A 17,552-nucleotide genomic window follows, 5' to 3' on the forward strand; every position below is an offset into this window, starting at 1 on the left:
CAAACGTATTATACAAAGATGTATAGATAAAAACACAAAGATTCCGTGCCCTACTGAAGTGATAGTGTGGGGGATCGCATGAGGGCTCTGTAATATCTCCTACATTGTCTTTGGACGACTCGTCGCCATGGCAATGCAGTGTCACATGACATCACATTGCCATGGTAACGTGATGTCACGTGACCCCGCTGCGTTATTTGATGCCGAAGAGAAGGAGGGAGGGGGTTGTGAGGAGGTAAGGAGAGCAGGCAGGCAAAGTTTACGCACCCCTGCCTTAGGGCTGTTATATAGTGGCCGCGTGTGCTATGCCATGCGCGTGCACAGCACTTATAATTGGCCGAGGTTAGTCAGCCCTTCTATACAAGGGCCGCGCATGCGCACGGCAGTGAGCGTGCATCCGACCGACAGCAGAGAAGACAGGGAAATAAAGATTTCGCGCCGCTACCGGCGCTGAAATGTATATAGGTGTGTGTATATGTATGCATATATGTGTGTGTATGTGTATGTGTTTGAACGTGTCTGTACAATGTTAATAAATATTTTATTTTTACGAAAGTTTTTTTTTTTATTAAATAATAAATTGCACACACACACACACACACACACACACACACACACACACACACACACACACACACACACACACACACACACACACACACACACACACACACACACACACACACACACACACACACACACACACACTCACACTATCTTCACACAGCTTACAGCTTGTCACGGGAGACTCCTGTGGCGGGTAGGATCTCGGTGGCTGGAACAGCTCGAGCGTAGTAGGGGTCACAATCAGAGGGGCCGAGACAGGCGGCAGACAGCGCAGTCAGGAAACAAGCAGAGGTCCGAGGCAGGCGGCAGGTAGCGAAGTCAGGTAACAAGCAGAGGTCCGAGGCAGGCGGCAGGTAGCGAAGTCAGGTAACAAGCAGAGGTCAGCAACGAGGAGACTGGAACAGGACAGGGGAGCAAGGACAGGTCTGGGGGCAGGGACTGAGAACAGGAACAAACAGGGACAAGCCAGATTACCAGCAAGGGCTTTTACTGTGAACAGACTTCTATGGTACAGGTACAGAAAACAGATTAGGATCAGAGGCATGTGCAATACTGAAGGAGTCTGACTTCAAGCAAAGGCAAAAGCAACAGACAGGAAGCAGAGCTATAAAGGACAGAGACAAGAGCAAGAAGAAGACAGACAGGCAGACAGAGGAACCCAGAGGAAACAGAAGACAGCAACACACCCAGTGGACAAAGAAGAACTACAGTATGGCTAGGCAGGAGGTCTAGTAGACCCTGACACAGCTCAGCATACACACAAAATACACACACTCGATTGAACAGCCCTAAGATGTAAGTGAGAATTGGGAGCTGTTGTGGTTCATATAATATATTTTCTATTTTTACTAAGAAGGTTGTTCTTGTCCTCTTGTCTTTTTTTGTAAAGATGTATATCTGTTTGTTTTGTTTAACAACCAAGAGAGTTAACATTCTAAGACTCATTGGATGTGTTAAAATGTTACTCAAAAGCAGCATGAGATAAACAATATTATTATTTTTCATTTTGCACAAGTTGACAATACTTAGCATTTTTTGGGGATATTCGCTTTAACTGAAAGAGTCTTTAATAATTAGAGGGTAATAAACTGCTTTTAGTTTCACGGTATAATTGTTGTTCAAATACTGATTACAGAAACTAATTAGGAGTGCTGGAGTCAAAGATTTCTTTCTTTTCTTTTCTCCAGAAACTCTGTTTCATGTTGTTTTGAAAGCATACATTTAACAGTCCCAATGAATATGTGTAATTACAGGCTAAAGCTGTAAAATTCCGGGCATTATTGAAATCCCTACTCTCTGAGTGGTTAAAATTCCGCCATTATTCATTCAGTAATGCCTGGAATTTTTGGCAGCTTCAATGTGTTTATTTCCAGCCAATCAGCTTTTCCTTTTTGTCAGAACAGCTCTGAGACAGGGCAGGGGATTAGTAAGGAGGCAAGATCAGCTCTGAGACAGGGCAGGGGATTGGCCAAGAAGCAGCAGCAGGCAGTGACTCCTCCTCCCTCTTTGAACACAGCTTCATTTTGAGTTGAGGAGGGAGAGAGTGTTTGTGTAGCTGCAAAGTAAGTGTCTGTCTCCAGTTTGTTTGTAGCTGTAGTTTCTGTCTATTTAGTTTGTGTGTGTGTGTGTGTGTAGCTGCAGTGTGTGTGTGTCTGTGTGTAGCTGCAGTGTGTATGTAGCTGCAGTGTGTGTGTGTAGCTGCAGTGTGTGTATGTAGCTGCAGTGTGCAGCTGCAGTGTGTGTGTAGCTGCAGTGTGTGTAGCTGCAGTGTGTGTCTGTGTAGCTGCAGTGTGTGTGTGTGTGTGTGTGTGTGTGTAGCTGCTGTATGTGTGTGTATGTACACAGAGGGGGCGGCAGTGTGTGGATATAGATAGCTGCAGTGTAAGTGTATATAGAGGTGCTTTAATGTATTTACCATTTTATTTTAATCAAAAAAATCTATATAACTATACAAAAGTGTCTATTATTTATGAAAAAGCCTACATTTAGCTTATAATAGTAATAATCCCCTCAGAACAGGGCATTACTGGCCAATAATGCCCTGGCTGGGTTAAAGTCCCTCGGCTTCGACTCGGGCCTTCAACTCTTCCAACCAGGGCATTATTGGCCAGTAATGCCCTGTTCTGAGGGGATTATTACTTAAGTATAGCTCAAAAAGAATGATGTGTATTTTTCAGGGATGAGAAGACTGTTAAGCAGATCATCCTTCTTTTAGTACAACACAGGAGATAATCATTGTGAGGGCTCGAAAATACACTTGTCCACTTGTCTAGGATGAATGGAAAGGGGTGAGTGACATGGTGCTCAAAAGAACCACCTCTCTAAGGCCCAGATCCACACAGGTCCGATGTTGACTTAATGAGACCTTAACTTAAGGTACCGCCCTGTTAAGTGCTAATGAGTATCTTCAAAGCTCACTTACTGTATGCAGTGTTAAGTGCTGTTTTCTGTTGCAACAGGCCTTGTGTTAATTATAACGGCTGCTATTGCTAAATGCTAATGATATGTAAGATTTGTTCCTTCTAACAACGCATATCCACAGAGCTCATTATAGTTAACACTGGGATTTAATGGTGTGTTAGTTAGGTCAGAGCAAAATGCGGCTTTACTCCCATCCAGACCCTGAAATATGGGTCTTTCTCTCTCTCTCTCAAAGACCTAGTTGAAGCAAATGTGAGGCAGTGCTAACTTAATATTAGTCTATGCCAATGAGATAACTAACGACCGTTGTATTTGCATATAATTAACTCTGTGGATTTGCGTTAACCTCAGGGATCTTAACGTCTGTTACTGATTTTGATAACATGATTTATGAGCCCATAGTTAATAATAATAATAGCATGTTCTTGTATAGCGCTGCTAGTTTTACGTAGCGCTTTACAGAGACATTTTGCAGGCACAGGTCCCTGCCCCATGGAGCTTACAAGGCACAGGGAGATAAAGTGACTTGCCCAAGGTCACAAGGAGCCGACACCAGAAATTGAACCAGGTTCCCCTGCAACAATCTCAGTGACAATCAGTGTCTTTACTCACTGAGCCACTCCTTACTCCATGATTTCATAGTTAACAGATCTCTTTGGTTCTGGGCCTATGTCGCATTAACTTCAGGTACCATAGAAATTGAAAAGGTGAGAGAGAAGTGGGAGAACAGAAAACAAAATGGGAAATGCTATATTTTAGGTAGGAACTAAAGACTTCCCAAGACTGAAAGTGGATATGATACTGGGATCAGATATAATAGGTACAAGGATATTTAAAAAACTGAGATCGGTTCCACCAAATGGCATGCCCTTTAAACCAGTTGCCATAGACAGGTATAATTGAATGACACTGGAACAAGACTGATTAGTTTAACTACTAACAGTCATAGTAGGCTTCAAAAGTGGGACAACAGATAAAGTTGACAACCAACAGAAAGCCAGACTGACTTCTGTTCTGGGGTTGGTACATTGTTAGCAGCGTTGATGAATAAATAAAGGCACAATATAGACTTAGAATTGTGCAGTTTTAAATATATGACATACTGTAGTTTAGGCTGAATACAGGGAAATCTTACCAAGTTTACATTCTGTGTGATGTTGAAAATATGTGACTAGTAGATTAGCCTTTATCATTTACACAGCAGAAGGCTTCAAATGGAAAGTGCAGATCAGTGCTACTGATTTGGTAGTGGGTGATATTCCAAAGGGTTTGGTACAATGTGTTAAGAGCTTGGTAAGCTAAATGCTTTGGGCTAAGTGCTTTTTTTGCACTATAGTTCAATAAAATGAAGTGCAAATAGAAGTACTGTAGTAGAGTTATAGCAATACAAGGGGAAACAGAAGTGGTAAGAAACCTGAGGGTTCTCAAATGACCAAAAAGGAAAAAGTGTTTATAAGTGGCATTCCGATAAGGATGAGATTGGTCACTGTGGCACTGTTATGCAATGTCCAGTAGTATTCATAAATAAACAGTGACTGTCTTGATAAAGGTCAATGTAATGGACCAAAGCGTAGGCATTTTCATAAATAACAAACATCACACACACACTATAGTTCCTGCATAGAATTACCAAAATGTTTCAATACAGCAACAAGGTAGTTGGAAAAGACAGAATGGTCCTAATGCATATTGTTAGTTGTGCTACAAGCAAAACGAAGAAGGTTTTAATGCTACATTACTGATCTCTGGTAATATCTTGCATGGCGTAATTTATTCAGTTCGTGAGGTTGCATATTCAGAAGAACACAGGCAGCAGAAGCAAAAAAGGATCACCTAATGACTTCAGTTACAATTGTGAAAGAAAGGGAGATGCTTAAAGACTTTCACAAATTTCAAGGGCAGAAACAGTGTGTGGAACTACCTTGTTTTCTAGAAGAAAAGCTCTACAACAAGAAATCATGGCATGAAATTTGATGCAAACAGCCCATATCTGTCAATATTTCTATGGTCGTAAGGGAATTTATACATTTCTAATTGCAAAGAATAATGTAAATGAGAAACTGAAAATAAAAATATATATTGTACCATATCTGAGCATCAAACTAACATATTTTTATACATTAGTTTAAAGAACATATCACAGCTGATTAATTATCCCTTTGCAGAGACCTGGAAGCCAGGTCCAAATATAGTATTTCCTGTGTGGGCTCAAGCTATGCAGTAAAAATGACCAACCTTGCCAAAATGTTAAACATTTTCAGAGTGTTACCAATTCTAATTAAAAGGAAAGATAGGAAGTCTCCAAAATAACTTTTCCAAATGAATTTGGGTTTGGTAGAAAACCCAGGGTCCAAAGTACGGTAGAATCTTGATTAGTTCCATACACTCTAGGGATCTGACTGTCCATTGCTTTATGGCATACTATAAAGTTGCATAATGCAGTCAGCTTCATTGTGGCACCTAAGCAAGTGTCTAGTAAATGGGTTGATATAGAAGCCTTTCACGCCAGACCTATTTACAGTACAGTACATAGATTTTTTTTAACTTTGGCTTTCCGAAAAGTTCATTGTCAGGAGTTTCCCCCCGTGCTTTTCTTATACCCCATTGTTTCTATTGTTTTAGAAATAATAAAAAAATGAAATTAGAAACAAAAGATAATTAAATTAAAATTGAAAGAGCAAAAACACAGTCATTTTGTAAGGAACGGTATCTGATGTTTTAATGCAATCTTCTGTACTTCAAAGTAGATATGAATGATAAAGATGCATATTTATTAGTAAATAACATAGCTACAACCTGATAATGATATTTAGTAAGGAAGGTGAAAGTTGCCATTTTTTATTTTTGTCATACAGGTGCTTGATATACAGTAAAGAGGTATGGGAACACCGTGGGTATTTCGCAATTTTAATAAAATTAAGATTTCCTAAAAAGCTACTACAGTATATACCAAAAAAGGTAATTTTGAAGGCAAGATGTACAAATGAGTGCAGCGCCTCTGGTTGAATAAATGCTATAATGCAAATGCAATATGTAAAACCAAAGCAAAAAGTGCACATCACAATCCTGTGTTTTGCCTTTAATTGTAATATTTCTTACATTCTTAAAACACCAACCTCTGCCATTGTCATTTAATGTGGTGATATGGAAATATTGATACCTGATCTCTACTGAATACATGCAACATGTACTTTTCAGGCCAACAATGGTAAGAGATCAGATTTTGAGTGAAATGTGTTTCCATATACTGGAGGTAATTACCATCAAACTATCAGTACACACAATGTACAGTATGTAGCTGCACAGATACACTAACACTAACTACACTGTACTATTCTGAAGCTGCAACTACCTAGAGAATGAAGTCAGGAAAGGTTGAGGCTTGACATCCTCCACTGCTGCTGACTTCACTTCACAGCTTCTCTACAACTTTCATGGAGTTTTGCGACATTAGCAGCAAAACGTGTTAGGTTGCGTATGTGTGATAAGCAAACATTTGACAAACGCAAAACACACATTGCTTTGATTGTTAACCTGTAAACAAAATTGCCAAAACTTTAAGCTTTGTACAAATTTCTATAAAAATATGCCAGACCGTACACAGAATGAACTCGGACATATGTGCACATCTCTACAGTTTAACATGTGAACACCAACAGAAAAAGTCCTATTGTACAGGTATTATAGGTATTACATATCAGATCAAACAAGGATCAGTGCATTGAGGCACTTTTGTTTATGTTTTCACTGTGCACTTTTAAGGAAAAGTATAGAAATTCTATTCTGAAGCTGCAACTACCTAGAGAATGAAGTCAGGAAAGGTTGAGGCTTGACATCCTCCACTGCTGCTGACTTCACTTCACAGCTTCTCTACAACTTTCATGGAGTTTTGCGACATTAGCAGCAAAACGTGTTAGGTTGCGTATGTGTGATAAGCAAACATTTGACAAACGCAAAACACACATTGCTTTGATTGTTAACCTGTAAACAAAATTGCCAAAACTTTAAGCTTTGTACAAATTTCTATAAAAATATGCCAGACCGTACACAGAATGAACTCGGACATATGTGCACATCTCTACAGTTTAACATGTGAACACCAACAGAAAAAGTCCTATTGTACAGGTATTATAGGTATTACATATCAGATCAAACAAGGATCAGTGCATTGAGGCACTTTTGTTTATGTTTTCACTGTGCACTTTTAAGGAAAAGTATAGAAATTCTATTAATAAATAGCACTGCAGCTTTTACTGGTAGAGGCATGGAGTATAGAAAAATTTGCCTCCAAATATGAACTGCTGTTGTAATAATAAAAAAAAATGCAATAGTTACTGTAGTATATATGTTTTTGGTAATACTTGCATTTTTTTTAAATATATGATATATTTACTGTTATATAACATTATAACCTGAGCCAGATATGTTTTCATATTTTCACATAGAACATGTGTTTTATTAATTATGAATAATTATTACTATTTGGTATTTACATTTCATCAACATGTACATAACACATCTGCTTATCCATTTGCAATTCCAAAAAGTGTCCCTTAGAACAGATTAAAAAACCAATGGCCTCACCTTTACTAGTTACCAGATGTTATGTGAATCATGTTAGATCGGTTGGTTGTGTATAGTATTTTAGATGCATTGGATGTTTGTTTCTATCACTGTTTGGAAAACAAAAATTATATCTACTTGAACTACTTAACAAAACTCCTACATTGCACAACCCTGCTTTGTGTAGAAATGTAGCAAAAGTCAGATAATTGAATTATAAATGACCAAAGTCCCATGGTATATGTTACTACCTTCAATACAAAAACATTTTTTTTACATCTCTCTAGTTAGGAAAGCTATTTCAGCACTACTAGGTTAAACAGCTCCTAAAATAGAACTCTAGGCAGGGGACACGTCCTCTTGAAAGAAAAAAATATTACATTATTTTTTATCATGGGCGGTCTTCTAAACGGCGGATGTTCCTAGCCCCCTTGCTAGAAAGAAGTACAAGATGACAGAAGCATAGACTACTCTCCCATTCCATTAAACTGTAGCAGTATAGGAGCACACTTAACAAAGCAACTGCTAGTGAATACAACTGAATTAAAGCATTATAATAATTCAGGATTTTTTTAGTTCCGTGTTGTACAGTATGTACAACAAAATGCTTAAGAAGGAGAATGATTTAAACATTTAAAAGTCAGTATACTGTTCAGCAGAAGTAAAATACCATTGTCTACATTTGAAGTGCTCGAATGAACAATATGAAATACACTTGCGAAACTCCATGTTTGATTGAGTGGTCTCTGTGCAGTTCTCTTCTAGCCACAGCACTCCAATCACCATGGCAACACATCCTTTTATTCAACCCAGCAAACACACTTAAACAAAAATAATTTTATGATAAAATTAGCCTTCTGCTTTGCTTTTGTGTGCACTGCATTCTCATAGCAATATACAATGACTCATATTTGTATTCCCCAATAGTAGTTTTAATAACTATATCTAAATTTATATATGCATTTAACAGATTCCTTGAATAATATTGAAAAGAACAAAAAACGTAAGTATTTGCAGTAACTTGAATGCAGGATGCATAAAACATGTAACCTATGCTAATTAGCATATTTTTCATCTGTTATAAGATCTGGTGTTTATTACTTGGGAAACATTTTTTAAACAAAATTCTAGCTCTGCAATTTCAATGGCTTCAAGTTGCAAAAAAAGAACATGGATTTTCAGCAACAATTCAAATTGAATGGTGGTTCAACACATTGGAAGATACTAACACTTTACCTTACTGTGTTCTTTAAATGCATGGCAAAGCACCTGGTAAATGGTAATAAACACAATAAAACATCATGCTGCCAGAAATTGTTTAGTCAACATGTAGTGAACTCAGATAGTGACTTATATGTCAATTCAAAGAGTATGTTTACAGCAGGGCTCCACTACTTTAAAAACACCCAACATAGGTCTTTCTCATCTCCAAACAGTTCCACATAATGTTCAGAGAACAGCACACAGAATAATAAATGTTACTGCTACTAACTATTCCCTATTCAGTGTAAGCAGCTGATCAATTTGTGTCACCATGATAAACAGTAAATAGTCTGATGAGGCATAGGTCATGTTTTAACACTTCCTTTGGGTCTCCAAGCTCTTCTTCTCGTCATACACTGTAATCATATCAGCAGCCCCATGCTATGACTTTATATAATCTCTTCTTCCTTGAAGTCTATACCTCTCTGTATTCATTTCAGTTAATGCATCATCGCATTCATAGTTCAAAAACTTAGGACATGTGATCTGGGGTTGGGGTTTTTGGTTTCTGCTCCCATTCATTGTTGGGAAATCAAAATTGGTGATTTATTTCACACCAAGCAATTAAAAGCACACCCGGGAGAGCAAGTTCTGTGTATCCAAGGCAATGAATGACCCTGGAAAGAAGCAGCTGTCCCTCTACCATTTTTTGCCACAGGATAGTAAAAAAACACCCTGGAGGAAACCCTGTGACAGCTCCAGGACATGTCACCTTTTAGGTTTCGGGATGTCACCTGCCTGAGACACCCAGAGAATGACACAAAGGAGCATTGGTACATTGTGTGTGAGGCATTTCAGCACCGGGTAAGGGGACAGCTCCGGGAGAGCTGGGAGCTTCTTACCTGTCGCCAGGTTGAGGGAAATCCTGGCCTCGGCCAGATAAGGGGTGTCACTTTTTGACCTGACTCTCCTGATGGGTCGCCGGTCAGTCTCCTCCTCTGAAGATGCCGCCATTAAGGGGTGAGCAGTGTACAGGGTCGCCCGGCGAGCTAATGCAGTGGGGAAAACCAAAACCAAAAAGGGGGAAGGACAAGAGGGAGGAGGAAGAAAAAGATCAAGGATGAGGGGGAGAGGTGGAGGAGAGAGAGAGAGGAAAGGGAGAAAGGGGGAGAGAAAGCGACAGGAGGGGGGAGGGGAGGAGGAAAACGGCAGAAAGACAGACAGGGGAAGGGTAGGAAGGAGAAAGAGAAAATGTGTTAAGGATCTGCGTTTAGATGGGAACCGGAGCAGAGAGAGCAGCAGTGAATGGGAGGTGAGGAAATCCCTCCCCTATCTCAGCAGCAGCAGCAGCAGCAGCATCCTCACTATTCATGTTCATAGGAGCAGAGATACAACCACAGCTATGGAAGGGGACATCTCTCCCAGGACCATGCAGCGAGGTCCATTGGCGGGTACAAGGGAACTGCTGTATTCATCCTGGCAGCATCTGATTTTGGAGGGTTACATAGGAATTCATAAACCACTACTAGTGCTGGATGGGACTGCATTAGGTTAATTCAGAAAACCTCATACAGTAGATGTCTAGCTATAAAGGCTGAGCTGAAGTGATGTTATGGGCTAAAATAAAAATGTCATTAATGGCACAATTCTGACTTTAATGACAACGAGGGCTATGTATACTCTGGTTAACAAAATGTACAAACTGAGGAAAATTAGCAGCAGTCGAATTTTAGGGAAAAAAACACCTCATTGGTTTCAATTAGATTTTCTTAGTTTGATACACACCTGGTGCAGCGTTTTACCTGTTATAAACCTTGATACATAGCGTCAAAAGACTCAATTAAAGTCCTGTAAGCCAATAAGGTGGGGATGTGAGATACCGTACTGCTGAATAATAAACGAGACTTGCTTTCAATCAACTACAGTAGATTACAGTAGTACTACAGTACACACACAACGGAGGGAGAGGTGACCACTCACCTCGAGATTGTGGGGTTGTTACATGGGTTATCTTTCCCATTTTATTGTACCATACTGTGGCCTCGTCTAACATCTGTACATTTGAATCTAGGATATAGATGTCATTTTTGACTCGGAAATACAAGCATGTGGTGGCTGAATGTGTGTATCTTTAGCAAGATAACTTTTAAAACTCACAAGGGCACACACCACTAAATAATACATACATGTGTTGCAAATTAATCTAGCGAGGAAAACACACCTGACATGTTTATGCTGCTGCTTTTTGTGTATCATGTTCCTATTTCTGCCAGATATATTGATTTATTCAGCCATATTCCTTTATTGGTGTCAATTGTACCACGGATCTCTAGCTGGCAATAATCCAACTTCCTGATGGCTGCTAACAGTAACATTTCCTAAATAATTTCAGTGCACATAATAATAATAATAATAATAATATATATATATATATATATATATATATATATATATATATACACACGCACGCACGCACGCATGCACGCACGCACGCACACACACACACACACACACACACACACACACACACACACACACACACACACACACACACACACACACACACACGGTAACCAGGGAAATCCAGGTAACAAAGAGACAGCACACCGCAATAATGAAGTAAATAAAGTGTATTAACAACACAGTGGCTGCCCTGTGTTGTTAATACACTTTATTTACTTCATTATTGGGGAGTGCTGTCTCTTTGTTACCTGGATTTCCCTGGTTTCCCTGTACATGTTTCTATATGGGACGAGCATCTGCCTTCATTTGAGAAACCGTGAGTGCAAACTATTTTTTCATTGACTATATATATATATATATATATATATATATATATATATATATATATAATCTCGATGAATAATGTAAAACAGAAATGTGGGTTCATAGTACCAAGTGGATGCGACTTTTTTCTGCAACATAAACACATAGCCTTGGTTAACAATTGTAGTAACTATTCTTTGATTACTTATAGCAATAATAACAGGGTCCAGAAGGTGTCCCATCTGTCTAAAACATCTTCCATTAAACTGTATAATCTTCTAGTCAATGAAACTTTAAAGGCAGGTACAGTGAATACCAGTTGAAATGAGAAGTATGTTTTTTGTGCCAGTTAAACAATTAAAAGACTAGTATGAAAGTGACTTTAGAAATTATTGTAGTGAAGACAGGCTTTCCAGTCACATCAATAAATATATGCAGTATAAATATCTTGAAGCAAGTGTAGTTGAATTATGCCTTAATTCTCCAATACACTACAGTACTTCCCAATTGCTGCAGTTGTGTGAACTATTTCATGTTTATATATCGTTACCTCTTTCCTTCCCTTATTCTAGTATGGTATTTGTTTGGTATTTTAATTCTGCAAAATGTTCATCAGATGTTTTTGTTTCATAGAATTATGTTTTAAGTGCAAATGAAGGTCCTTAATCGATTGAGAATCACTGTAATAGTATTGCTAACTGTTCAGTAAAATGCTATTGTTACTCATCTCTAATACTACATTCCAGTGTTTACAATGTGTCCTGCACTACAGTATATATAGTAATCTATAAAGTGTCTCAGTTGGAGCTTCCCAGTGCTTAAATAATAAATATATTAAAGTGACAGTACTAAAGTGATTTCAATATATAGTGAAATAAATTAACGTGACTGTGATTATATATAGGATTAGGATAAAGGCGGCCGCAGCTGTATAAAAAAGTGTAATAAGGCACTGGGAATATAAAAAGAAATCCCTGACTCAAACTCAAAAAAGGAACAGAGTACTTGGTCCCAAACACATGTAGAATCTCAAAGTTTTAGGATGCAGTGGATGTCATTCAAAAGACAGTGGAGATTGAGATCACACTGAGACTGTCACTTTGAAGATTTTCTCTGCAATGTTTTAAAAGTTTTTTTCAATGTGAGTGCACATTTTTTACATTTATTCAGATAAAGTTTGTTTATACTATCTGCACTATTGCATTTTTCTCAGTTTCTCCCCCCCAAGATCAATTGCAGTTCACAGATTGACTCACAGTTTGCCACAGTATGGGACATGCTTATTTAATCCAATTACATGTGAGTAAACCCTTCAGATGAATTTGCAGACCACATACCTGTTGTGACAATATGGCGACATTATTTTTTCTTGGAGCACATCCACTATATATAGTAACTATGTTATATATCCTACTCAAGATTTTAATATGATACATTGCCTCTTTTAGACCACCCTGTTAGCTACCAAATAAGATCTGTCAGTGGTATCTTTGTTGAGGTTACACTGTAGGAATTGAGGCCAATAACTATACAAGTCAATGGAATGGAACATGGATGATTAATACATCTTCTTCATTTCCTTTCCAAATTCCCCTGAAATATTGTGTTTTCAGATGTTCGTTGGTATCATCCTACTGTAGATGCAATCACATTTTAATGTGAATATTCTTTCTATATACATATTTTGATAAGGAGACCCAATATAGTATTATTTATTCAACACAAAGCCTTCTTTTTGAGATATGTAAAAAGTATCCTGTTCTAAACACTTCTGTTTTGGGAGCCTTGGAACACAAAAGATAATTAACAATAGTTTATGGACTCCATCTCAGTGTCCTAAGAGTACTGTGGTGTGCTTACCAGCAGCCATCTTTTTCTTGCTCAGATTGCCAGCGACATTGTAAATGTGTAAAGGAACAGCAAAGTCTTCTTTACTATAAATTAAACCACCCTTGCACTCAAGCACTCACCGTTGTTTGAATATGTATGTAAAGGGATTAAATAGATGAAATCATGTCAAGATTGGATATAGATAGTATATCATGTAGAGTGGTACAGGGTCCAAATTGGGAGTCTCTACCACTCATGTCTCAGTCTGGCCTCTGCAAACTCCTTTGTGTATTCAAATGGTTTGGCAGTAAGGCCTCTGGTTTCCAATAGCAGTTTCAAAATGTACATTTTCCATTTCTTTAGAAATGTACTGCTCCTGCTATCCCTATCCAGAGAGACATAAGACCTTTCAGTAGACATGACTCCAGTCTACTAGTTGCCCCAGGATGGGTGGTTAGACCTCCCGGGTGGGTAGCGGGAGGGGTTACTCCCGCTTTCTTTCTCTAGCCTCTTTTTTTGGCCTTCAACAGTGGACTGCAGCCAGCAGCCACAAGGATGGCACTACCTAGACCTGGTTTTCACTAAAAACATTTCTCTCTATGATTTTTCTATTTCTCCCTTTTCTCTCTCTGACCATCATCTCATCTCATTTTGTCTCTCTCACTTTTCCCCTTCTCCACCTCCATCTACCCATCATTTCTGCAGAGACCTACCAGCTTTTGATTCCACTTTACGCTCCTCACTCTCCTCTCTCAGCTCTGCTCCAGACCCTGACAATCTAGTCAGGAACTACAACTTTGCCCAATCCTCCTCTCTTGATCTACATGCCCCGCTTTCTCTCTGCCATTCTCACCCTTCTAACACCAAACCCTGGCTACATTTCCTTTAGCTCTTGCTTTGGTTTCTGGACCGTCTCGTGCTCCCTCTTGTACCAAGTCACCTGGCCTCTAATCTCTTCCTCCAGCGATGCTCTGGTGATGCTCAGGGTAGCCTTCAGTTCCTCTTGCTGCTCTGCCAGGACACAATAGGTACTCAGACGTTCCTGCAGCACTTTTACTTTGTTAGCTGCCTGCAGATTTTCTTCTTTCCCCTCTGTAGGTGCGTATGCAGATCTTGCAGATGGCTCTGCAGTAAGTGCTGTGTTTGGGTGCATTGCTCCAATGCTTCTAACTTTTCCTGTTCAAATTTCATTTTTTCTAGCTTGTGAACCTTTTCATTAATTTCACTGACAAGGTCAGTCAAATCAGAAATTTCCTATTTCAGACTTGTATTTTCTCTTTGTACAGTCTCTATAATTTTCAGGCCCTCCACGTAGTCCTCCTTCCATTTACGCACTTTTGAGTTGAAACTCCAGGTATCCTGGTGTGAGACTATTAGCTCTGGGTTGGGAGTCTGATGCTCCTTCTGAGAGACTTTAAGATCCATACTAAGACTGTGGACATCTTTTTGAGAGTCTCCAGCTCCTCGGCGAGACAAGGAAAAGCCTTTTTAGAGATTTCCAGTTCTGTCCGGCGACTGCTGATTTCTTGGTTTGAGACATTCAGTTCTACTGCACCGACACACTTTATTCGAGCAAATACCCGGTATGTACCTGGCAGATACCTGGAATGCGCCGCTCCTCACCTCTGACAAGCCCCGTTGCGTTTGCCTTCCCAGCCTGGGTTCATGCCTGGCTGACGGGCGGCTGATCTGTTAAATGATAATGATTAGGATTTAATAGGCTGCAATGCTTCGCGTGTCTACCAGATGGCATAAATTCATGAATTGTAATGCAGTATATATATATATACTGTGCAGTATTGCAGCCAGCGGGAATAAAATGCTTCAATCCCTGCTTGGAAAATACCTCAATGCACTCGGGCAGAAAACAGTCACAAACCTCAATACACCCGGGTATACCCGAATTCGTGGGACTAGCCGAGCTCGAATAAAGTGTGTCGCCAGTGTATGCATAGAGTACAAAAAAGACACAGCGCACAACGCTCATAGTGCATTACAAGATATTATTGACATATATAATAAATGGGTGAGTAATGTGCGTACATCAAGTATGATAATAACGAGCAGTTTCGGGATATTTTACCCAACACCTCCGGAGACCAGAATGGGTGTCCTTGCAGGAGTGATGCTGCTGTCCTCGATATCACAGGGTCCTATTGAAGTCGGTTGCACACCTCTGCTGTTCCTTGCTCCCCTAAGCACAGGCAGGCTTGGAGCTGCTGGTTCCTGCAATGTTTCAGCAGGGCAGTCTTTAGCATCAGCTGGGCGTCAGCACTCTCCTCCGCGTGAAGCGCTTCAAGATCGTGACGTCACCACGGGGGTTTTCGGCGCCGCTCACAGGCAACCAAAGTCGCGCAGTAGGGTGCTGATATAGAGCTAGAACACTAATAAACCTTGTCCTACGCGTTTCGAAACGGAACGTTTCTTCATCAGGGACTGATAAAGAGTGGATTCTGGTAAAACCTGTGATGTGCAGGCCCTATTTCCTATTTCCAGTGTCTCCCCCTTCTTTTGGGGATCTATATGTCTGTTCCTGACGGAGTCTAAAAAACCCGAGGGTGGGGGATGGGTCGGTGATCTCTGTCTGGGACTTGGTTTAAAAACTCTTTGATTAACATTCGACTCATATCTAACATATTCTCTTTGTCCATATTTAAAATTTGGAATGTAATTTTTGCCTTTATAATTTGGGTTTCTAAAATGACCCTCATATCTAGATTGGCGGGGATATCCATTGCCTGGGGTGTAACCCCTTCTATCCTCATAGCCTTGGACATCCCTGCCCCTCTCATTCCAATTTTCCCAACCTCTTTGATTAGGTGTAGGAGTAAAATTACTATGCTGTTCAGTGTTTCTAGTTTGGGATTGGGAAGAATCTCTTTTATCCCCACCTTTCTGATTTGTTTTAACTGACCTGCTTCTTTCTTGGTCTTTACCCCAATTCCTTTGTCTATTGTTATCATAGTCGGCCTTGTCTCTGAAGAACTTTTCATGTTTCTTTTTAATGATTTCTTCCTCCGCATGTTCAAGTTTCATGCGGAGGTCGTGCTCAAGCTCAGAGCAGTCATAATCGATTACCAAGGGCTCAAGCACTTTTATAACATCAGAAATCTCTTTATCCATTGCTTTTAGCATTTTAGTTCTTTTACTTAAATATGTTTTTAGACTTTGTAATCATTTTAACTATTTAATTTTACTTTTCTGCTGCTCAATGTGTTCAGAACTCTTCCAATACTTTCATGCTTTCTTTTATACCCTATATTCTATCACCCACTATTCAGGTCCATAGGGCAATGATATTATTGATTCTGTGTGTATTTATCATGTTTTTAACACCTTTTTCTTTATTTTAGCCCATCTACTGCGTCTTGGTTAACAGTGTTTTTGTTAATAAAGTTTGTTCATAGTTTTTTTTTGCATCTGTTAATCATAGCTAGTGACGTATGGTTTCGGGACTTTAAACCCGCCCCTGTTGGCTTCCTATTGGACAATTACAACTAAGGACTTAGCCAATGAGATACGATCGCGGGATTTATACGTTTTACCAGAATCCACTCTTTATCAGTCCCTGATGAAGAAACGTTCCGTTTCGAAACGCGTAGGACAAGGTTTATTAGTGTTCTAGCTCTATATCAGCACCCTACTGCGCGACTTTGGTTGCCTGTGAGCGGCGCCGAAAACCCCCGTGGTGACGTCACGATCTTGAAGCGCTTCACGCGGAGGAGAGTGCTGACGCCCAGCTGATGCTAAAGACTGCCCTGCTGAAACATTGCAGGAACCAGCAGCTCCAAGCCTGCCTGTGCTTAGGGGAGCAAGGAACAGCAGAGGTGTGCAACCGACTTCAATAGGACCCTGTGATATCGAGGACAGCAGCATCACTCCTGCAAGGACACCCATTCTGGTCTCCGGAGGTGTTGGGTAAAATATCCCGAAACTGCTCGTTATTATCATACTTGATGTACGCACATTACTCACCCATTTATTATATATGTCAATAATATCTTGTAATGCACTATGAGCGTTGTGCGCTGTGTCTTTTTTGTATCCATTTGTTAGCTCCAGGGGGTATCTGAGCCCCCCCACTCCATCACAGCTGCAGACGCTCAATCCTAGGTTAAGTTATTTAATTATTCGCTTATTTTTCACCTATCACGTCACTATTTGGTTTTGCGCACTATCACTCTCTTTTGTTCACTATGCAT

General features: G+C 39.8%; 1 long non-coding RNA gene across 1 annotated transcript in view; it reads right to left on the reverse strand.

Moving 5' to 3' along the window:
* Nucleotides 1–8,272: 8,272 nt before the first annotated feature.
* Nucleotides 8,273–17,552, reverse strand: part of LOC142488618 (uncharacterized) — a 48,393-nt gene continuing 39,113 nt past the window's right edge. The window contains exon 3 of the long non-coding RNA XR_012799536.1: nucleotides 8,273–9,803. This is a non-coding gene — a long non-coding RNA (uncharacterized LOC142488618). The remainder of the gene's footprint in view (nucleotides 9,804–17,552) is intronic.

This window comes from Ascaphus truei, chromosome 2 (genome assembly GCF_040206685.1).
Source record: "Ascaphus truei isolate aAscTru1 chromosome 2, aAscTru1.hap1, whole genome shotgun sequence".
In the NCBI taxonomy this organism is placed as follows: Eukaryota; Metazoa; Chordata; class Amphibia; order Anura; family Ascaphidae; genus Ascaphus; species Ascaphus truei.